Genomic DNA, 24,771 nt, shown 5'->3' with positions numbered 1-24,771 from the left:
TTAGTTACCTATTTGTTTCAATACCTGACACCAAGACGGGCATTTCAAGAAAATTTACAATTATAGAAGTATTTTGCGTGAATGCTGTTGAAGTATGCAGAAAATATATTTCTCTGCGCCCAATTCGCCTAACACAAGACAGATTCTTTTTAAGATGCATCAACCAAGAATGTACTTCTCAGCCTGTTTGAATCAACACATCGGTGAAGGTATCCGTATCTTCAATACATTCATTCCTGAATATCGCAAATCTAGAAGCATATACTGGCCATTGTATGAGGCGCCCTTCAACAACTTTATTGGCCAATAAAGGTGCTGATCTTACAACCACCAAACGGCATGGTGGAGCTCATCTGTAGTAGAAAGTTATGTTGAGGAGTCTACATCAAACAAACTTGGCATTGCAAGGAAAATCCAAAGAAAATATAGCTATTCCTTACAAGAAGAGATGGAAACAATGCTACAAGGGTTGTTATTAACGGAAAGGAAGTTAAATGTGATAAAACAAAGAACGAAATGTCTATTACTATAAATGTAAATGTTAATGTTAATAAGTAAATAAATTAAATGTGATTTACTATAGGTTTATTACTTTTTCATTATTCTACTAATGAAATAAAGTTACTTTATTCCACTAGAGGATAAAGTATAACTTGAGACGGTTCATATGTGTGGATAAAAGTCCGATTATAAGGTGATTGTGAATAAAAAATATAATTTCACAGTTTTTTTAATAAAAATACTTTTCATAGTTATTTCAATATTACAGACTTGACCTAATCAAATATAGTGGTGAAGCTATTAATATTAATTTACAACAAATAATGTGTAGAAAAACATTTAAAACGTTTTGAAAAAACTCTTGAAATAATGAAGCTGTAGACAATAACAGAAGCATTTCAGTTTTTTGTTTATTACCGTTGAACTTTGTATCTAAGTATAATTAGAAATATCTGCTCTTCGTAAGATATATCCATTCAAGCAAAAAGATTTGAAATCTCGGAAAACAGTTTATCTATAAAATTGTATTCGACTTGGGGCTGCTCATTGGAAGTTACAGCACGTACTACTGTTTACGCAAAACTGTCACAGAATAGTTGCTTCGAGTTTTTTTCTTATCACTGGAACAAGCAATTTGTGAAAACAGTAGGTATCTACTGTTAGTTAGTTTCTAGTTTCCCCAGTTTTTTTTTCTTTTAACGATCTTGGACTGCGGCCACATTAACTTTTAAACGAGTTGTCACTTAACCCAGAATTACATTCAATAATTTTACAGCGGCACGTGGAAATAGATAAAATTAAAATAAAATTATAATAAATACTTTTGCTTTATAAACCAATGTTTAGTATAAATGTATATGAGGGTGAATCAAATATAAACTTACTGGGGTGAGGTATTTTATTTTCTGCACTTTGTCTAGTAACCGTAGATACTGTTTCTGCCTCTAATTTCAAGGAGTAAAGCGGATTACAAATACAGTGCGTTCATGATGAAAGGAACAAATTCGGTTAAAATTCAGGTAATTATTTTGTGGAAAAACGCTCGGACACATCGATTAGTATTTTTAGTTACGGATTTTTTGACAAGAAAATTGTATTCAGGGTGTCTCAAGAAGAGTATACAGTCATCATAGTTTTTTTTAATGAAATACCCTGTATATTATGCCATTTTTTAATTATACGGTAAATTCAGAACACTTTTTGTGTAAAATCAACGGTTTCCGTAATAATGTGATAAATGGAAAAAACCTAATGTTTAAACAAATAACAACTGCTTTATAATAAATGTTCAATGTCCGTTTACTTCAATACATTTTTGTAGTCGAAGAATTATTTCCCGTTGAACGTTTTCGATTACCTTTGCTGGAATAAGCCTTATTTCCTGGAATATTTTCTGTTTCAGGTCATCAAAATTATTTGGTTTATTCACATAAACTAGATTTCAAATAACCCCTTAAGAAGAAATCTAAAGGGGTTAATTCCGGTGACCTTGGCGGCCACTCAATAAGACCTCTGCGTCCAATCCATTTATTAGGGAAAGTTAAGTCAAGAAATTGTCGAAGAGCACTTGCAAAATGAGGAGGTGCCTCATCTTGTTGGAACCATATGTCATTGTGAGGAATATCTGGATTTTGTGAATTAGGAAACACAACAGCTAACACGGGATGAATTCAAACTGAAGAAAGTCTAAGTAGCGTTCTCCATTTAAATATTCTTCAAAAAATTAACGTCCAAGAATTCGGTTTTCGTCAATACCTACCCAAACATTTATTTTTTGACGATGCTGTGTGTTACAGACTTGTGTCCAACGAGGATTTTCAGTTTAAAACAAAAGTAGCATCATCAGAAAAAATAATCTTTCGGGTGAAATGTAAGTTTCGATTATTCATCTCAATTATCTGCTCACAAAACTGCGTTTTTCGGTCAAAATTGTCTTCTAATAGTTCATGTATCAATTGAATCTTATAAGGATGACATTTATTATTGGGGAGTATTTGTAACAGATCCCGATGACAAATTACAATTCCTGGAGATTGTTATAACGGCTACATGGAGATTATTTACAGTAGCTAGTAAAAGGCTTTGTTTAGAATTTTCTGTTTCTGCTGGTCTTCCTTTAGGTAAATCTCTAACGTGGCCGTGCTCAGCAAATTTAAATTCAATTTTGCTGATAGGAAATCTAATAATTGGAGCTCGATCGGGATGAATTACATTAAATAAATTACACACTTCTTGTCGAGTACACACTCTGTCTCCAAAACCAATCTTCATAAGTACTTATGATTATTATTATTGAAGTATTTCAATACGTTCTTTCTCAGTTTTTAATGTCACGAAATACTACATCAAAATGGTCTAGGGCTCAACGAATGAAAAACGATTAATACGAAGAAAATTGTTTTGTTAAAGATAAAATTGGGCGTACCAGGTTGTTTTTTTTAGCTTTAAAAAAAAGGTTGTTCAATTTAAACATTTAATTACTTGTGTGTATTTCAAAATATCAATATTCAAACGTCATTATTACGAAAACGGTTGATTATGTTATACAAAAAGTGTTCAGAATTTACCGTGCAATTCAAAAATTGCAGCATACACAGGGCGGCCTATTAAAAAAAATCAAGGATGACTGCATATGTTCATTTTGAGACACCCTGTATACAATTTTCTTATGTCAAAAAATCCGCAACTAAAAGTACTAATTCGACGTGTCCGAGCGTTTTTCCACAAAATAATTACCTTAATTTTAAACGAATTTGCTCCTTTCATCATGAACGCACTGTATGTGGAGTGGTTGTACCAACCTTTTCCACATCGACCGACCAAAAGTCTTCTGTGGTTCTCCATATTCCTTATCTAACTTTCGTCTTTTATTAGGCTCTACACTTTTAGCAGTACTCCATCACATAGTTTCCTGCATCTAGTTTTCCTTATCTGGATCATACATAACACATCCGTGCTATGTTTACATGGGCAGTGGTCTCCTGTTCCTCCTGACAGAACCTACATTCATCTCTTCTTCCATGCCAATGTTACTCAGATGTTTATTGAGTCGGTATTGTTCTCTAAGCATTTTTTCTGTTGATCTACAGGGTGTTAAAAAAAGAGTGTAAAATATTTCAGGAGGTAATAGTATGAACCAAAATAAGCAGAAAAGTCTTAATAAACATGGGTCCGCAAAGTAACAGTTGCGGAGATATGGACCACTATTCGTTTTTCAAACATTTTATTTTATTAGGAATAAACCGGCAAGAAGCTTTTAACAAACAAAAAACAAAGTTACAGAAGATGTTCAAAGTGCCCTCCGTCCATTTCCAAGCAGGCACGACATCTTCGTCTCAACGATAATCGAACTCTTTCGAAAACACCCTCCTTGGTTTGGATTTCTTGACACTTTTGATTAATCCGTAGCTGCAGCTCTTCCAGGCTATTTACAGGAGTACCATACACTAATGTCTTCAAATATCCCCAAACAAAGAAATCTAGAGGGTTCAGATCAGGCGATCTTGGAGGCCATAAAACAGGTCCGGCCCTTCCTACCCATCTATGCGGAAAAGTCGGCCGGCCTCGTCAGTAAAAAGAATGTTTGCAAGAAAACGAGGGTCTTCAGCATCATGACGTAGAAACCAGCGGCAAAAAAACAAACGTACTTGATGATCATTTATTGGATTTAAGGCCTGTACTCGTTGCACATGGTATGGACTAATTCCTACCTCGGCTGATATTCTCCGCACACTCGTACCTGGATTCTGCTCTACCAGTGCTAGAATTTCTTCTTCTGCTCTAGGAGTGGACCGACCTTGGTCTTCCGGATAAATGGCACTGTTTGCTCAAGGAACCGGTATCACGCAATCTTTGGTGAATTCTTCCAAACATGCGTTGTGAAGGAATCTGGCGATTTGGATAAGCGTCAACATAAAGACGTCGCGCTTCGGTGGCGTTCCCATTAGCACGACCATATATGAAATGCATGTCTGTTAATTCTGCGTTAGAGTAACCAGCCATAGCGAAAGAAAATTTGTGCACTGAGAACAACTGTCAAATACGTACTGTTTATTTCACTAAACATCAACCAACTATTATAAGAAAATACACAACGTTTTTGCAAACTAAAAAAAGGGGCTAAAAAACATAAAACATTCCATATCTCCGCAACCGTTACTTTGCGGACCCATGTTTATTGAGACTTTTCTGCTTATTTTGGTTCATACTATTACCTCCTTAAATATTTTACACTCTTTTTTATCACCCTGTATAACTTTGGTTTATCAGATTTGCTATCAAGAATTTGTATCTGTTTTTTTGCCATCGTTGGGGTCTAACAGAGCTATAAAATGACGTCTAGCTAAAACAGTCTTCTTCTTGTCCCGATGGTCTTCATATCGTTAGAGCCTTTTGACCGAAATAAGGCATCTGCAAACTTGTAGACATTAGTTTAATTTATTTCAAAACAATATATTACAAAAACTTGTAAATAAACCTTGATTAAACCATTTTCGTGATGCAATCTAACATATTGCTATTGGATATATTGTAAGCATGTTACATATAGACCCATGTCAGGGTGTTTACCTTGTTTACGATCAAAACCATACCAACTTTCTTTGAATTGTATTTTTTTTCAATTGTTGGATGACTGTATCTGTTATGTTAGGTATATTGTAAACAAAATATCAGAAAAAGTTTTGACCGTTTTTGAGTTACAAAGGTTTGAAATCGCTTTGTAAATTTCTATTATCAGAAACTTCATTTTAAAATGGCTGAGTTATAGGTTATAGGTATCCCATTTATCGTTATCTTTCCCTAGTCAATTTTATTTGTTTGATGCAACCACTATACATTTAATTATTTTAACAATTAAGTCATTAATATAAGCAGACAGAGAAACCTTCTACGACTCGGAGGAGTTGCTACCATTGAGAAAGAGTCACAGTCTCATTGTTGGTGGTGATAGATGTCAGTGATTATCTCCTAGATGGCACAGCCTAGTATATCGAGTTGGCTGTGAGTGATTTGCAAAAGGTCGGTGTTCCCACGTCTCTTGCTTTAAATATATGCGCTGCTGCCAATTGAATTATATGGAATTTGTAAAATTCAATGAGCCTGACGCCATAACAAGAAGATTTATTTGATATATAAAATATATTATTAACATTCATAAGAAATCAGGCTGTTATTAAACGCTAAGTAGTATTAACATTAGTAAAAAACAAATAGACATTGCTCATTGGGTATAAATTGTAATTCCGTAATTTTATTAGGACACAATCAATTGCAAAAATTGGTTTATTACATATTTATACATTCACAAGAGGAAGTAAATAATTAATTTTGCATGAAAGACCCAGCTGATAATTGCGGTTAATGTAGGAAAACGGTAAATGATATGAGGGATTTCTTACCACATCCTTTAAATATTTGTTGATACCCATAACGGATTACTACGTTGCAATTTGAAATGTCCGATTTTCTTATTAATTTAGTTAGTTCAACCACAAAAGCAGAGAGAACAGATATACACGTATACTTATCGGGAAATTATATAAAAGAGAGTTTCTGATTAAACGTCTGTGTATAAAGTATCTGCTAAAGAATGTCCCTGGTTTCATCACTAGATTCTACGATGAGAATTGATGGGGATTGGTAGAGATAATTGTTTTCTAGTATCATTATATAAAATAATATATTAGATTAATAGATGTAGTAGATTCTTCAGCGTTCCTATAACCTCTATTTTTGTTGAAAAACAACATTTACGAAGACTGTCAATAATGATTTTGTATTTATATTTTATATGGCGCTCAAAATTAGGTTAGAGAAAGAGAGAGAGCGTCGAAAAATATAATTCTCGGAACAGTGTATCAGCTGTAGATGTGCTGAATCTCAACTTAACATCGCCTATGACTCCAACGCACATTATTTGATCCAGGACATCAACCAATTCATTTATTACAATATGCTCATATCATAGCAAACAATTTAGATATATTAGTTAAATGTTCTCTCAGTCAGTTACGACTTTCCTCTATATAAGAAGAAAAGAGGTAATAGATTTAACAAAAGTTCTAGTAGCCTCATAAAAAATTGGTGTGTGCCTGATGAGGTTAGTTGCACGGACCATAGAGACTTACATTACAAAATTGAAGGGATTAGGACTTCACGAGGATCTTATCACAACCCACGGAAAACCGACTGGGACATACAAATAAGGCGTGGAATATGAGTTGGATAGTGCGAGGAGTATGATAAGGAACACCCCTGTAGGGGGAAATGTAGCAGAACAACAACAATCAACGGTAACTGTTCCATAAGTGTATTTAACTGTATACATATTTAATTGTATCTATGTCTTGGTTTTGCACATCTTTACATGTCTGTACAATCCTAGCTATTTGTATTAACTCTTTGTAATCTAACCATATATAATTATATAGTATTTTTTGTTTAGCTTTAATTTACCCACTATAATAAAGCTTTGAGAAAGTCTAAGAGAGAGAAATACTGTAAGGACATTGAAGGAACTCTAAAATGTGCCAGACTATACGAAATTTGCTCTAAAAGGCCTAAAAGTTCGAAATATACCCTAATTAGGATCTACTTTCCCGGATCTCACGTCAGTGCAGGACTGTCATCCAGGGAGAATTAGCAAGTTGCAAAAAGAATTATTGATTTAGACAAAATGAGTTTTTTCCAACCACGTAAATCGTCAGTACCAAATGGCATTTGTCAAATACTTAAAGCTTCAGCAGGGATCAGACTTTATTTACAGACTTTGCATGATTTTCAATGAAAGTTTAGCATAGGGATATCTACCCAAATCTTGGAGACTAGTTAGGGTCTGTTTTATTCTCAAACCTGGCAAGATTCGACAGGAAGGAGCAAATATTTTGAGACTGAGACCAATACACAACACTGAAAACTTTCAAAAACTGCTATTGGTAAACCAATCTTTGCACCGAGAACATTATGCCTGTAGAGCAAGATTTTCGACAAAAGCGGCCTTGTGTTAAAGGAAATATTGGTTTATATGTTCCTAGTGATTACGGTAGCTCGGGTTATAAAGGGTTGTCCACTACTGAGAAACCTGGCCGAGATTTGAATAGGGAGAGGCACCAAACTCTGGGATATGGAAGGTCGTTAATGTTGTCACAGTATGGGCAGATAAGGAGGGACTAACCATTAGTTCCTCCAAATCGACCATAATAGCATTGAGAAATTGAAAGCACCTAGAATTTCCAAGAAGACAACTACAGCTCAGGAGAGTAGTAAAATATTTTAGAGAATTTTAGTTCTGTAGTGGACTATAGAATGTGTGATCCAAAGTTAAACGTTCACAACTCAGTTCTGGTAAATTTCCTTGAGACATATTTTTTTAGTTCTTATTAATAAAATCATTTCCTTTTTTGTTGCATGATTACAACTTGAAACAATATTTTATCCAATTTCCTTTGTTTAGCGAAATTTTTATACTATAGTTTACGAACTTTAAAACATTGATGTTTCATAATAACGAAATTATTACATAACCTTAAAAAATTCCCCTCTGCGCACTAGCCGAACCGTTTGTTTACATATTTTTAATTGTTACTAGAAATTTCCATAGATTTCTAGGAACATTATAGATTTAAGCTTCTAAGAATGTAAAATTATGTTTCATTTAACAATTTAATAAATTAATTGCTAAATAATTCATTACTCTATTCTAGATATTATATTTTTTCACTTGTATTTCCTGTATTTAAAAACTATGCCCGGTTACTGATTTATCAGCATCATGACACAGGTATATCAAAATGTAGTATAATCAGGGCGTTATAAAATAATATTTTATTAACATCCAGACGCCGTTACAAATCACGCATCTTTGTCTTTTTATTGGGAATAGTTTTTGCGGGCAACATTCAAAGGCTCCGGAAAAATATTTTATATTCAGTAATTGTTCCCTCTCGATTCTTTGTTCCATTCTCCTTTAACAATGGACTTTTAAGTGGACTTTTTATTGGTCGCGTACCTATCGACAGATATTAACAGGTTCCTTTATGGCATTTTTATGTAATATAAATTTCATATACAAGCCATTAAAATGTATTAACAGGCGATATGTTATATTGTGCGAGACGTGGTGATATTTTTAATGGCTATCTGTCATTATAAGAACAATTGACACTATTAAAATTCAAATTAAAATATGGAACAAGTCCCGCACTGCTTCAGCTAAGAACTTTCTAGGTATTAATTCAAATCAGAGCACGGTTAGATATATGAAAATGCAGTAAAGGAAATTATGGAAAAGAAGAAAGCCGAGGAAAACTGACAAGAAGAGAAATAGAAAAAGGTAGAGGAAAAATGTGAATGGAAATTATAAATACTTTTTCAAACAGAAGGTACATATTTTAATAAAAGTTCAGGAAAAAATAAAATTATATGTGGCAGCTTACAATTAAATATACGAAAAAAGAAAGGGTATCTTGAATAACCATATAGAGTGTGGCGTGTATAATCTATAAAACTACAGCCTCCATTACAAAAGTTTTATTTTTGCGTTTTTTTCGTAAATGAAAGTTCAATTATGGATCAAAATATTTTCCCAGAAACTGTCCTGTCCGTGTGCTGTACGATGAGTTACGTGCTGTAGACCAGCCGCGTAAGCAAATCGTCGTTGAAAGATAGAAAGATACTTCTCAGTTTTCGAGGAATTTTTCAATGCAAAAGTACAAACTAAGAAAAATAGGCATTTGAAAAAAACTGACATTTTCTTATAATAATTAATAGTAATTACTATCTTAAATGCGTTGTTGTTACTGCAAGAATTCGCAAACAAAACCACATCCGGAAGCATGTGTAGTTGCCAACTGCGTGCACTAAACAAACTCCATTAAAATATGGAATAAAATTAAACAAAACTTACCATTTCTAGAGAAAATGTTGAAATTGATCCCCATTAGCGCGAATACAGGCATGACACCGACGCAACCAATTTTGGTCAATATTTTCCCAAATTCCAGGTATTCCCCTAATTGTGTCAGCAGCTTCAAGTATACGGTTTCGCAATTCTTCCACCGTAGCAATTGGAGTATTGTAAACCAATGACTTCAAGTGATTCCAAAGATAAAAGTCTATTGGAGTTAGATCGGGTGACTGAGGTGGCCACGGCACAGGACCAAAACGTCCAATCCATCGCTGAGGAAGCATTTCATTCAAAAGTGTCGTTGCTTCTCGAGTACTGTGTGGAGGAGCCCCATCTTGAAGATAAAACATGCGTGCCCGAACTTGTTGCCACATCGTCCAATAATTCAGGCAACCGATTTTCCATAAAGTCAGCATATGTTGGTCCATTTAGTCGTCCTTCAAATAAATAGGGACCCACAAGTACATCGCCTATTATGCCAGCCCAAACATTTACCGAGAACCGATGTTGAAAATGAGTTTCCCTAATCGCGTGAGGATTTTCATCGGCCCATATGTGCAGATTATGGAAATTCAATTCATCACGGGTAAATGTCGCCTCATGTATTACACATAAGCAGGAAAGTCTACTTGATTGGCACATTGTCGTAAAAACCATATGCAAAAATGCATTCGTTGATCACAATCCGGGGGTAAAATCTGTTGAATTGGTTGCAGATGATAGGGGTGCAACAGCTGGCGCCTTAAAATGCGATTTAACGAGATGAGGTTTCTACTTGCTGTGCGAGTCGTCGAGTACTAATTGTCTTCCTCAATATTTTCCAACACTGCATCTTCAACATTAAGGTTCTCTTGCTGACCACGTCCTTCTCCTCGAGGAATAACACTTCCCGTATCTCGCAGCCGCTGAACGCACTGTAGGATTGTATTTGCACATAGGGGGTGAATGTGGCCATCGTTCCATAGTAAAATGCATTGTTTTCTCGGTTCATTGTAAAACTAGTTTGTGCACAAACTAAAAAATTAAGCAAAGTAAGAAATAAGAATTTCGTTTTTAATGTAATCGGCACGCTATTCTTATTTTTTGTCTTTTGTCTGGAATCTTTTACTTTTTAACACTGATGGGTCGATGGACGATGCTTAATATTTAATAAATAAGTGAATAATGAATTCAATACAAATACAAAATCAGTTGACTGCACAAAATTTTTGACAATGTAACCTAACCTTCTTTTAGTATTACTAGTATTAGATTATACCGACTTAAATTATAAGGTTGCATCTCGGGTCGCATAAAAATATTTCCAAAGTTTTTAATAAATAACACAGGGTCGGCCTTCATTTAGTTGAATAAAAGAACTTTAATTTACAAAAAAAAACGCAAAGATAGAACTTTTTCCTATATGACTTTTCTATTACAAATATCATCAGAAAGCTGTAGTTTAATTTTCATAGATTATACACGCCACACCCTGTATGGACTGCTCTATATACAAGGTGTGTTCCAAAATAAACAGGACTTTTTTTAAATAAGAACAAAAAATGGGGTTTTGACAAATTGCCAATAGATAGACTCACTACAAATACCTATTTTTGAAAAGTTCTGTTTACTTTGCATCACAACTTATATTTCTGTCGAATGACAATAATACATTTATTTAACATGTACAGTTTTCAAAGAAACATGGTTTTAGTTATGAGATACAAAATAAATTGTTTCTGAAATGTAACCTTTTGATACGAAACTACATAAGGAAGACAATATTACGCTCATTAAATATATGGCTGTACAGAAATTGAAAAATATATTATGTGTATCTATTAATTTTGAAAATAATACGCGTGGAATTAATAGTCACACTTGCAATTTCGTTTAATGTTACATAGTAAAACCCAAGAAATAAATTAACACTAGACTGTAGCCGTTTGATTAATGTGTGAACACTTATTTGACTTTGTAGTTATTTGAAATAATAAAATATTTTTCTGCCTTCCCTTCCTGTTTTTAATATCTCTACTTAAAAAAGTTTATTTAAGAGTTACTTGCCTTATTATTCATTTTTCTGATACTGATGAGAACTTTATGACCTTTTAAATTGCATTTTATTGTTTTCTAAAAGCCCCTTATATTTTCAAACTAAAATAAGAATTTTCAGTTTTTGGGACTTTGAGGCCCTATAAAAAAACCTGCAACTACATAAATTCGTGAAATTTTGGATATTTGCATTTTAAATGGTGCTGAATAACGCAGTGTTGTCAAATTTCTAATAAAAAAAATCCCTAGTACGATTTTCCAAAAACAACATTATTAAAAAAATCATAGCAAGCCACGAGATAGCATTATCTCCTTAGCAGTATGTCCCATAGGTGTATTTATGAACTCCCTACTCTGAAAAAAATCGACATTAAAATCGCCCCACCCTGTCAAATTCTACACTGGTGTTCCGGATCAAATCTGTATACACTGTATGTAAAAATAATTGTATGGTTTTTCATAACTGTCCGAAAATGCTTCTGACAATAAATCAAATACAACTTGAATATCTGTCACACAAACGATTTCAATTAATTTGTTCAGAATCACTGATGTCTGCCTCTTTGTTACTGGGTCTATTATGGTGATTATCACATAAGTTACATGTCAAAAATATTTCAAGTACTTTAAACCAGTCCAGTGCAGAACTGCCCATTTCAACTAAATCTTCAATGTAAAAATTTTCTAAAATCAAAACTACTCTGCAATATATCAGCGACTTTAAGATTTCGTAGTTAATAAAATTTTTTATATCCTATGAGAAAGTTGGATTATTAAAATTCTTGTTAAAACAATTTTTTTAAGTCTCATTTTCTAAATCGTTATAAGTATTTGTCTCATAAATAAGAGGAGAGGCAGGCTTAAAAAGTTTTTAAATTAAGATTTAATATTACAATTTAAATTTTATGAGTTACTCATTATGGCTGCGGCGAATACCTAGTGTAGATCAAAGCAGTATTTTAATCGTGAGAATATAAAAATATATTTTTTGTTGTAATAAAACGTTCAAATTAAACGTTATTTATTTTATAATACACATAATCGGAGCGCCTATCGATAGGTATGACAAGAACAACACTGCTTCCTTAACTTATAATGATAATGCAGTCGAGTCATTTAATTTCCGTCGGTGGTAGTAATTCTTATGGAAGTATCATTAATAATTAATGTCGAAAACAAACCGACCCGCCTCTCAAATAGATCTAACGTTTTAAATTACATTTCAATTAGTCGAGATTTATTAACCACCTCCATGTTAGTCTTCCATCCTGTCGGGTACACTTAAAACTTTTGAATTTAATTTATAACGTTGATTTCGAAATGCCGAATGAACAACTTATCAGGAAGTTATCGGCTACCAGGAATGAACAGACACCGGTTCGATACCGATAAGATCTTTGTGAAATATTAAATTATATTATCTAATTAATTTTGATTACTGATTATTAGTTGCTGGCACGTATTCATATCAAATCTGCTCCAGCAACTATGCACTGTTATATGTCGGTTAATATAATAAAACCAATGTTTCATTTACTTTTGCGTCGTTATGATAACAGTCCAAACTTTAAAATATTTGCTTTTACAAATTTGTGTAGCTACGAGTATTGATTATACAAGGTGCCTACAAATATTTTTAAATAAATAAATAAATAAATATCCCACTGAGAACACCAACGTTAAAATAACATTTATGTTGAATAATAATTGAAGTGTCCCGCTAATGAACAATATTTTTAACCAGAATTTTAACGTTATTTTACAGTTCTTCAGTACTTCGATAAGTCTCACTTAAAGCTTCTGTAGGGAAGGTTACTGTCCACCAAAATAAACTCACACTCAGTAACACAACAAATCTTTATGAACTGTACTATGCAAAGGCGCACAGTGGGAAATATGGGAGAAAATTCTACGCACTCGGCTATTTTAACCGTACGTAATTTATTTTATCCACATTCACCTTAAAATCGGACTTTTATCCACTCACATGAACCTCTAAAATGATACTTTATCGACTAGTGGAATAAAGTAACTTTATTTCACTAGTAGAATAATGAAGAAATAATAAACATATAATAAACCAAATTTATTTATTTACTTATTAACATTAACATTTACATTTAAAGTAATAGACATTTCGTTTTTTGTTTCATCACATTTAACTTCCTTTCTGTTAATAACAACCCTTGTAGCATTGTTGCCATAATTTTCGGAACGCATAATATCTGCCGAAGTTTGTGAAGAATTTGCACAAGTTACAGATGTCTCTTCTTGTAAGGAACAGATAACTTTCCTTGGATTTTCCTTGCAATATCAATTTTTTTAGATATAACCTTCTCAACATAACTTTCTGCTACAGAGGAGCTCTTCCATCCACCATGCCGTTTGATGGTTGTAAAATCAGCACCTTTATTGGCCAATAAAGTTGTTAAAGTGCGCCTCATACAATGACCAGTATATGTTCCTGGATTTGCGATATTCAGGAATCAAGCAACTATTGAGAGTACCTTCGCCAATGTGTTGATTGCAACAGGCTGAGAAGTACATTTTTGACTGATGTATCTTAAAAAGAATCTATCTTGCGTTAGGCGAATTGGGCGCTGAGAAATATATTTTCTGCATATTTCAACAGCATTGACGCAGAATCCTTCTTCTATAATTATAAATTTTCTTGAAATGCTCGTCTTGATATCAGGTATTTAAACAAGTACCAACGTCCTATACGTCACTAATTTTCAAATTTGTCAATTCACAGCATCGACAGGTACCAGAAACCCCTATTATTACTGCAACCTAATATGATTTAAAGTTCACTATATATACCTAACAACATGTAAAAGGTAAAGAGTTATTACCTTAATCATTAAATATTCTTTATCGGAAAACTCAGTAAAAAATTCTTCAACATGTGATTTTTCCAATACTGCAGCTTTTTAGCTTTTTTTGCTTTGTATTTATTTATTTAATTTAATTTAATTTAAAAAAATACGATAGAATGTATTCTTCATTTATTGTCATTACTCTCCGTTTTTTCCTCCATTCGTTAAATTCGGCGAACACTAATGTTCCCTGGATTTCGCTGGCAATAAATAGAAAATTGCTTCTTAAACTTCTTCAAAAATAGCCACAGGAACACAATTACTTTCTTGCATTTTTACCAAATTCAGATAGAACTGTTTATTAAATAATTGATAATAAACAACATACCATAGCAACCAGTAGGTATAGCAAAACTTACCATATTTCATTGAGTACTAGTAAGAAATATCATGTCGTGAGAATATTTTTTTATTAAATTCCAATAATACTGACCACAAATATGATTGTGATGTGATTATGGAGAAAACGTTGCATTGCATTCGTGTTTTAATTGCCTTTTATCCTCATAAGAATATTATCCACTTAAGGATATTAAACGCTCGAACTACATTCTCGCGTTTAAACATTCTTGAGTGGATAAAATGCTACTTAAAACACTTATACAATAAATAACTATTTTATTCTTCTTCAAATATGCTTAATTTTATGATCCTGGTGCGATAATTTGATACATCTATATAGGAATTTTTTAAATCGAATGAGAACCCATCAGCTTCAACACCAAAAATAATAATTCGGTATTTAAAAATAAACAAATGAAAAAATTGCGTGTCCAAGGTTGATTAAACAACGAAAAAGAAACAACCCAAATAACCTCAAATTCGTTAAACCTAACCCAAAGTAATACACTAACTCTTTTCTATAAATATATAGTACAATTACCTGAAAACTATATTTTATATTTCCTAACTCTAAAGCCATAAACCTACACCCATAAAAATCTAACCTCAAACCCTCAGCCCAATTTCAAATTCTAATAACTGGAGCTAGAAATTCATAGAATGTATATTGTATTAAATGCAAACTGTATAATTTATATTTAATATTTATTTAATAAATTTATTTATTTATATAATAATATCATTGAAATTAAAATTAAATTACTTATTTAAATTAATTTATGCTATTATTAATATTAAATTGAAATTATTATAAGATAACTATACTTTGATAATTTTTTTATATTCAACCACTCTCATCTCAGGGGTCAGTTCTAGCAACAATATAGCACAATTATAGAAACAACAAAATTAAAACTCAACAAATTATGTCTGTATTATAAATTATAAACTCAAAGATGGTTCAACAAATTCAATATATCTTGTATTCCTACAAGCAATTTTAAACAATAAATCATTTTAACATTATTAAATTGAAATACAATACTATATTCTAAATTGTTTTCATTTTATATATAACCAACCTTATATAAATGATTATTATTTATTTATATTATCAAAATTATAATATTTTATATAAAATTGTTTGTATAACTGGTTGCAGATATTTAAAATATCATAATAATTCAAAAACTAATTTCCAACAACCTTTTTATAGAAGTACAACTAATACTTGACAGTTATTTGACTGTTCCTGTCATAAAGTTTTGTTCACGAATCTGTCTATGAATTGTCTTTATATTCTTTATAAATAATTTGTTCTGGTTTAACAAAATATTATTAAAGGTAAGTCTTTACCTTCAATCTTCCTATCTGTAATGTTTCGTCTATCTTAGTTTTAATATTCACAGATCTGTCAGTCTTTACTGACAATTGCAATTATCTATCATTGGATTAATTCTCACTGCAGTATAACAAAATGATGTACCTTCTTTCATAATCCTGGGTTTTAAATCTTTAGGAACTGTAATATGGATTCTACTTCTATCCATGAACATATTAGATCCATCTAGAAAACTACTTTTTAAATCTTCTTTAAACAACAACGTGCATATAATTTCGTAATTCCTTTTAATATTGCTATTCTTGTCCAATTTATTATAATTCTAAATTCGTCAATTTTTGACTTTTCCTTCCATTTTCCTTTTTTTTGTAACTAATTTCTTTTTTCTTCTTTCTTTTGTTTTCCCTTTGATCCTCACTGTTCCTTAAGGTCCTTACACCTTCCTTTTATATTCTTATAACGTTCTCTTCCCTTTTTCACTTCACTTCAACTTTCCTATCTACTATTTACAATGCTTAGATTCTAATAACATAAATTTTGATTAATAATTTCTTGATTTATTGTTTATTAATTTTTTTATTTACATTATCCTTTTTTTATCATAATATCGAATTTGTATCTACCTTTAATTCTGTCATCCTTTGGCATTTGTTAATTTTGTATTATATTATTTAAATTTCAAATTTGTGATTTATCTCAACATGTTCCACACCAAAGAATAAAAGTTCTTGAAAACTATTTTCTGAAACTTATATTTTTTTGTTTTTAAAGCCCCTAACCTCTGTTTTTAAATATCTAACCTCAAATCCAAGAAACCTAAGGTAGAGAGTAAAAAGAAGGATATTTTCCAAATCAAAGGATGTGACTCCTTGAAAACTTTATTCTGGAGCTAATATTTTGTATTTCTGAAGCTCAAACCTATGCTTGTCCATAGAAATTTAACCTCAAAGCCTTGAAACTTATTCTCAAATCCACAAGTGATAAGAGGATATTTAGATAGATAAAATTTAATTCGATAAATTATAAAAATTTCAACAATTTCAGGTAAAAACTGAAGTCTCAAAATCTATTCACAGAAATTACTCGATGGATTGCATTTTGTTATCTTTATTTATATAAAACTTAAGGTCTTTTACCGCTTCAAGATATCAGTCTTTAAAAGGGTGGTTTTTCTGTTTTTATTTTTATTTATTTGTTTTTTTCTTTTTGTTTTTTTGTGTTTGTTTTTGTTTTTTTTCTACTTCTAATTTTTATTTAATGTTACAAAAATTTTCATTTTATTTTTAATTCCGAATTGTTATCTTTGGTGTTGGGGCTTATGGGTTGTCACTAGACCTAAAAAATTCCTATACAGATATAGAAAATTATCACAGCTGGACCATAAATAAAAAAGAAATTACCACTGTACTGTTAAAATAGTCATCATTTGCTGGTCATCATCCTCGGATTAGGGCTATTAATGGATTGGAACGATTTAGTTACACCTACATTTAGTACCCTTAATGCAGAAAAATATACTTAAATGTAGGTACAATGCGGCAATTGTAATTGTAAATGTAATTCGAAATGATTGACATATAAATATTTACATCGAGATACTACTCTTATTAATAATTGGAATTTTCATTTATTCTAGCTTACGTCGAAATATTACTTTATTATTTACGTAAAAATAGTGACGCACCAGGATACAACTACTTCAACAACGAATAGGAGACTTAGAACATAATGTTCGTTGGAAATATTTCCTAAGAATTATCTGAGGAACTACCTCCCTTATTATCGGAACTTGTTTAAGGAACATCCTGTATACTATCGAGTATATACTATTATATCATTAACACTTATAGATTTCCGCATCTGTCAGTTTACATGTTTATTAAAATAAACACCTATAGTCGCGTTGCTCGATTCGTCTCAGTTTAATAGCTTTTAATGTCGTTCTGGTTGAATCTCCACTTAACTAATTAAAATAACTTCACTTATTAAATACAAGCAATTTATAATTGCCTCATGGGCGTCCTCGCCACGCATATCATTTCGCGGGGACCCGTGAACGGTATAAAACGTAAAGATGATAGAGTAGTTGGTAATGAAAGACAACCATTTAACAAGTACGTGATCACAATAAGAAATCAATCACGGGCTACCGTGCGATGAGTATCTGGTGTCTGCTAGTTATGATTCAATCATCGTATCTAGCTGGACATTTGCCTCATTATTTCCACTTGTATCCGCCCCGACAGCGAAATTCCTCCCGAGCCGATAATCGGCACCAGCGGTCGACTCCAGCTCCATATCACTGTAATAATGGACGATATATGGTTTTCTATGGTCATTAATAAATATTTCAACATATACGTATACATATTCTATAACGAACGAATACAACTGATTTATTGCCGGTCTCTGGAATTTAATGTATCTCAACTTGGCTTTTCATATTTATATGGGAGAGAAGGTGGTATGTATAACAGAGTACCGTGGTTTTTTTAATGGCCAAAGACTGTATGCATATCCGCTACAAGTGGCTTTTTAGCTGCCTTGGTGTAATTGGTCTAAATATACCTTACCACATAACTTATTAGGCTGACATTCGATTAAGTTTAAATTTGCAACATAGGATTACTAACAGTTTTCCATTCATTGCAATGATAAATATGAGGAAAATTATTCTCTACGTCGATAATACTCGATTAATAAAGGCTGAAACGGCGCCACAAAAAGAGGGAGCTGGGTCTTGGACCAAACACTAGTATCCTACACTGTAAAATATCGGTAGAAGCAAGGAAGCTGAAACCATTGAGTGAAATTATTGAGTACACTTTCACTCAATATTGAGCATTTTGATCATTTTACTCATTTGTGATAATATTTGAACTAAAACTGAGTACTTTCACTCAAATATAGGCACTCCTAAAATGAATTCTGTAGATAAACTCGTATTTGGTCTGCTGAATCCGAATCAAAAGTTTCTATCCACCAAGACACTCCTCTAGAAAGTGGTTTTCCAGATTTAAAACCGACTTGAGCAGTCAGTGATTGGAAAAACTTTCAGATTCATGATCTCATGAATCTCATGCCCCATAACCCGGGATGTGCGAGAGTTTAGACCCATGAAACTCCTCAGAAACATGGATCTCATACATCAGAGGATCCGAATTAATGACTGTAGGTTGACAAACTTTCTTAACTATAAAAGAGAAACAAATTTGACGGACTACGTCTAAGACTACTTTAATTGCGCCATGTGGTAATAGGAAATTCGACTAAAATCTTGTCTATGTCCTTTTCCTTTTATTTACTAACAGAGAGGCAGGGAGGAATTACTTAAATATGACGTTTCCTGTATTAACACATCCATGGTCCATCACAAGCTTGTTCATTTAGTATTAACTTTAATTGTGAAAGTAAGCATTTTTTACAAATATCCTATTATTCGACTTTTATTATATACAGGGTGTTTCAGGATTAAGTCGACAAACTTTAAGGAAATATTCCTCATAAAAAATAAGAAAAAAATCAAGTATAAATTTTTTTACAGCGACGCTTCATTTTCGAAATATAGGGCGTTAAAGATTTAAAAAAAAAATCGAATTTTTTAAATAACTTCTAAATGAAGAAGGCTATTTAAGCCAAACTTGGCATGACACATCTTCTTATAGGATACCATTTTTCCATAAAAGTAGAGGTCCCGCAAGCAACCAGTGGCGGAGTTATGGGGACTCACTCATTAAAATATAAAAAAAAATTAATACGGCCCTATTGAAAATAAAAAATGATGCTGTTTTTAGATTGAACAGTTTGTTATTGACAAAAAGTGTACATTCACTTTTTTCCTAACTCATAGTTTCATGGCAAAATTGAATTTTTGGAAGAATGCTTCTGGATTCTGTCGATAAACGTTAGGAAGACGTTCCTCATAAAACCTAAAAAAATATAGTACCTATTGGTCTTAGTCTCGAGTACGTGTGAGTCAAATAAGCCTTTCTGTCTCCCCTTCCCTTGGGTTTAACCAATAGTACTAAAATTATTTAGGAGATGCTTCGTTTTTGAGATATAGGGTGTTTTTTTTTTAAACAAAAAAATGATGAAAACAATAGAAATATTTAAGTACCTAACATCTAATGTGCCTATGTCGTAATGCGACAACGTAACGACCCTTGCAATACTCCTAATTTTTTTCAGGCGGTTTGTAGTCACTTCATTTACTTGTGTTGTGTACTTTTAAATAAAATAAGATGGCAAACAATACATGAAAATTTATTTGTAAATTGAAACAACCAAAAAATTACCAATTAATATTATACCTAAACAAAGCGAAAAGTTAATCAAAAATGAAATGATTTAAAAAATATTTTGTTCAAAATGGGCGCCTCCGGACTGTAAACAAGCACGACATCTTCTAATTATGGATGTAGTGGCCAATTGACACTGAATTGGAGTTAATTCTCGACACGCTTGGACTATTCGCTGTTTTAGATCTTCTAGGGTATCAACTGGCACCTCGTAGACTTTTTGTTTAACAACACCCCAAACGAAATAATCCATCGCCGTCAAGTCCGGTGAACATGCGGGCTACGCTGCAGGTCCTCCACGACCAATCCATCTCCTGGGATAATTAATGTTTAACCACTCCCTAGGACCTTTACCAAAGTGGCCAGGAGAACCATCTAGTTGAAACCAACTATTCATTCGAGTATTAAGCGGAACATCTTCTAACAGATCTTGAAAACCATTTCCAAGGAACTCGGTAAACATGTCGGCATTTAACCGATGCGGAAGGAAGTAGAGACCAACTATAGTCTTGTCCAACACACCCAACCATACGTTACATTGGAATTCATGCTGAAAACTATGTTCCCTTACCGCCCGTGGATACTCTTAGGACAAAATATGGTTCTTCCTTTGGTTTAAAATTCCCCTTAGAGTAAAGGTTGCCTCATTTGTCCACATTACTTTTTGCGTAAACTGATCATCATTCTCTGCTTGGTTTAACATCCAGTCACAAAACACGCTTCTCTTCTGACACTCGTGGATGGATTTTCATCGAAATGGTTTAAAATAGTATTCGACCTTACTTCCTCCTGAAGTGGGGCAAAATGTCCATCAGCATAAGTTGGAATACCGAAAGACCCAATTTGCCTGAGACGACTGAATGTCGTTGAAAATGTTTCCTTTGCTGGTAGTCTACGATGAGGAAATCTTATTGCATATTCACGACGAGCCGCCGTGGCGTTTCCATCACAAAAACCATATACAAAGACCATATCAGCATATTCATTGTTCGAAAATATGGACGGCATTATTAAACTTATTTTTATTATTAATTTGAACGCTTTATCTAATGGATAATTTATGCAACAATTCGCAAAATAACATTTAAAACGTCAAATTAACATTGCTTGACAGCAGCCTACTCGAAAATTTTTGTTGAGGTTCATTTTAAGATTTATCGACAGAATCCAGAAGCACCCTTCCGAAAAATCAATTTTGTCATGAAACTAAGAGTTAGGAACAAAAAGTGAATGTACACTTTTTGTCAATAACAAACTGTTCTTTCTAAAAACAGCAACAATAAAAATAATTTTTATTTTCAGAAGGGCCGTATTAATTTTTTTTAATAATTTAATGAGTCTGAGCCCCCATAACTCCGCCACTGGTTGCTTACGGAACTTCTACTTCTGTGGAAAAATGGTATCTTATAGGAAGATGTGTCATGCCAAATTTGGCTTAAATAGCCTTCTTCGTTTAGAAGTTATTTAAAAAATTCGAATTTTTTTAAAAATCTTTAACGCCCTATATTTCGAAAATGAAGCGTCTCCGGAAAAAAAAATTATACTTGATATATTTCTTATTTTTTTTATGAGGAATATCTCCTTAAAGTTTGTCGACTTAATCCTGAAACACCCTGTACATATATGTAGATTAAAATAGTGCAAGATGGAGTTACAAAGTAAATAGTTGTAAAATATATTGAAAATATATTTTACAATAAAATTTATGTATTAGTTTACCGTTGCAAAGTATTCACTTTTGTATTATAAAATAGGCAACATAGTAACAAATACATCATGTTCGGTTTATAGCCTATTAAAAACCCCGGTTTTGGATAACTTCACTAATAAATAATCAGCATTGATTCGAACAATGTATGTAGGAACACAATTTTATGACTTCTGGAATTTGAGGTAGTTTGCAGTAATAATCCAATCTTTCTAAATATTTCAGTATTGTACTTAACGAAATTATAAAAAGTTTATGGTTAAACTACCATAACAAATTAATAAATTTCTGAATTAATGTTATTACACAGTTGCCCTTATTTAAAATGTTAGGACATTTTTTCACTGAGCTTTCATTTTTTAGGTCTAAAGTCGTAAATTTAAGCCTCCTAATATCATGTATAAATAAATGTTTATCGAAATCCCTATAGTTACATATTTTTGTACCCGATAAAGTTCCAAGTGTACTACTGAGCTTGACTAACCGTAAAATACATAATTTGCAGTATGACAGAATACCCGTAAAAAATAAAAAGAAAAACAGCATTCGATACTTCGATAATGAAAACGCTACTACACTGAAAAAAAATTTTGAATTCTAAGCAGCTTTACAAGAACATTTTATACTATGTATTATGACTTTTTGACAAATGAATATTGAATATACAGGTGGCCCAATTAAAACAGTCCACCTGAAATATTTGCAACATGTTTTTCTGCAAAACCTCGAAACATGTCCATTTTGCTTTCAAGGGGAACATATTTTGATCATAAATTCATGGATGTAGGATCATTGCCCTAAACGGGGTGGCAACCCCTTCAAGAATCTTAAATGGCTCGGGGGGTTAAGTGGCACATCATCTATAGTCTGTTTGGAAATGAAAGAGAGTAATTAAACCCCGAGATAAGAACCGGCCATGGGCGTGGTAATATTTCGTTTCAGGTAATGACAGGGATTGGAAAATCGACTATCTACAGACTTTTAAAGGAAACAAAAAATGAACAAGATACTGTAAATCCCCCAAAATCATCTACAGGGAGGTCAAAAGTCGTTATAGATGATTTCTTCAAAAATGTCATTCGCAGAAAAGTACACTCATTTTATTTTAAAAAAGAAATACCAACGCTAAACAAAATTTTAAGTGAACTTTCAGAGGACAACGATTTGCCAAAAATCAGTAGAAGCAAATTATGGGCCGTCTTACGAGAGTTGAATTTTTGCTGGGAAAAGCAGAACAGGAAGTCAGTTCTTATCGATAAAGATGAAATTATTTGTTGGCGAAGATCCTACTTAAGATCAATTAGAAAATTCCGTGACGAAGGGAGGAATATTTATTATCTAGACGAAACTTGGGTCAACGAGGGATATACTGTAACAAAAGTATGGCAAGATAAAAATGTAAAAAGTTTTCGACAAGCATTTTTGGATGGACTTTCAACAGGGTTCAAGGCACCTTCAGGTAAAGGGCGAAGATTAATAGTGACACATATAGGTAGTGCCAGTGGTTTTGTAGATGGCGGTTTACTTTTATTTGAATCTAAAAATACAGGTGACTATCACGAAGACATGAACGCAGATGTTTTCGAAGAGTATTTTACACAGATGTTGGATCTTATTCCTCCGGGGTCTGTAATTGTCATGGATAATGCCAGTTACCATTCACGGCAGACCGAGCGGACGCCTACGACTGCTTGGAGGAAAGCCGATATAATTCAATGGTTATCCGGAAAAAACATTTCTTTTGAAACAAATATGGTGAAAAAGGAACTTTTGACACTTGTCAATCTTAATAAAGATCAGAAAAAATATGTTATCGATGAAATGGCAACAAATCGCCAAATAACGGTACTACGGTTACCACCTTATCACTGTGAACTTAACCCAATCGAATTAGTCTGGGCGCAGGTAAAAGGAGATGTAGCGCGAAATAATACGACGTTTAAATTAAGTGACGTGAAAATTTTGTTAAAAAATTCCTTGGAACGAGTAACTGCAGATAACTGGCAAAGATGTATACATCATGTACAAAAAGAAGAGGAGAAAATGTGGGAACTCGATAATTTAATTGACGTTACTGTGGAACCTATCGTTATCAATCTAGGAGACGAAGATAATTCATCAGAATATTCAGAGGATGAATTTTAATATACCTACTTTTTTATTTTCTTTATTGTACATTTATACAACACTACATTTACTCACCATAATTTGAATTTTCAAAATACATATATTTTTGTGTGGAATAAAAGTCTATTCATTAAATTTAAATAAATATTTTGATAATAATATTGAATAATTTTATTTGAATTACTAAAAACCCTCTTAACCCGGTTATGATGCTTAAAGGAGCCTCATGTTTTGAAATGCTGTTTTTATATTGTTTACTTATAAGAGAAATGGACCGAGAAATTGAAGGGGGATAGACAAAGACGGATTGTCGGGGATTAAATTTTAGCTAAATGCTACAATTTAGTACAGTCCGATCGCACAAAGTTTTTTTAAAAGTACACCTCATCTACACCGAAAAAACATAATATAAAAAAATTGAATATAAGCACCAGTACTACATTTATTTACGATTTGCATACATAATAAGCTTTTATTACTCTCTTTAATTTCTAAACAGACTATATGTATTTCAATTATCTTTAGAAACATGCTGAAATTTTTCAGTTCTGCCTTAAAATTAACGTAAAAAATCTGTTGGAAGTGTCGGTGAAATAAATCGAAAAAAAAGTTTTTGAACAAGTTTCAATTAATTA

Source organism: Anoplophora glabripennis, unplaced genomic scaffold (genome assembly GCF_000390285.2).
Source record: "Anoplophora glabripennis isolate ALB-LARVAE unplaced genomic scaffold, Agla_2.0 scaffold161, whole genome shotgun sequence".
Taxonomy (NCBI): domain Eukaryota; kingdom Metazoa; phylum Arthropoda; class Insecta; order Coleoptera; family Cerambycidae; genus Anoplophora; species Anoplophora glabripennis.
Note: the sequence above shows the minus strand (reverse complement) of the source record.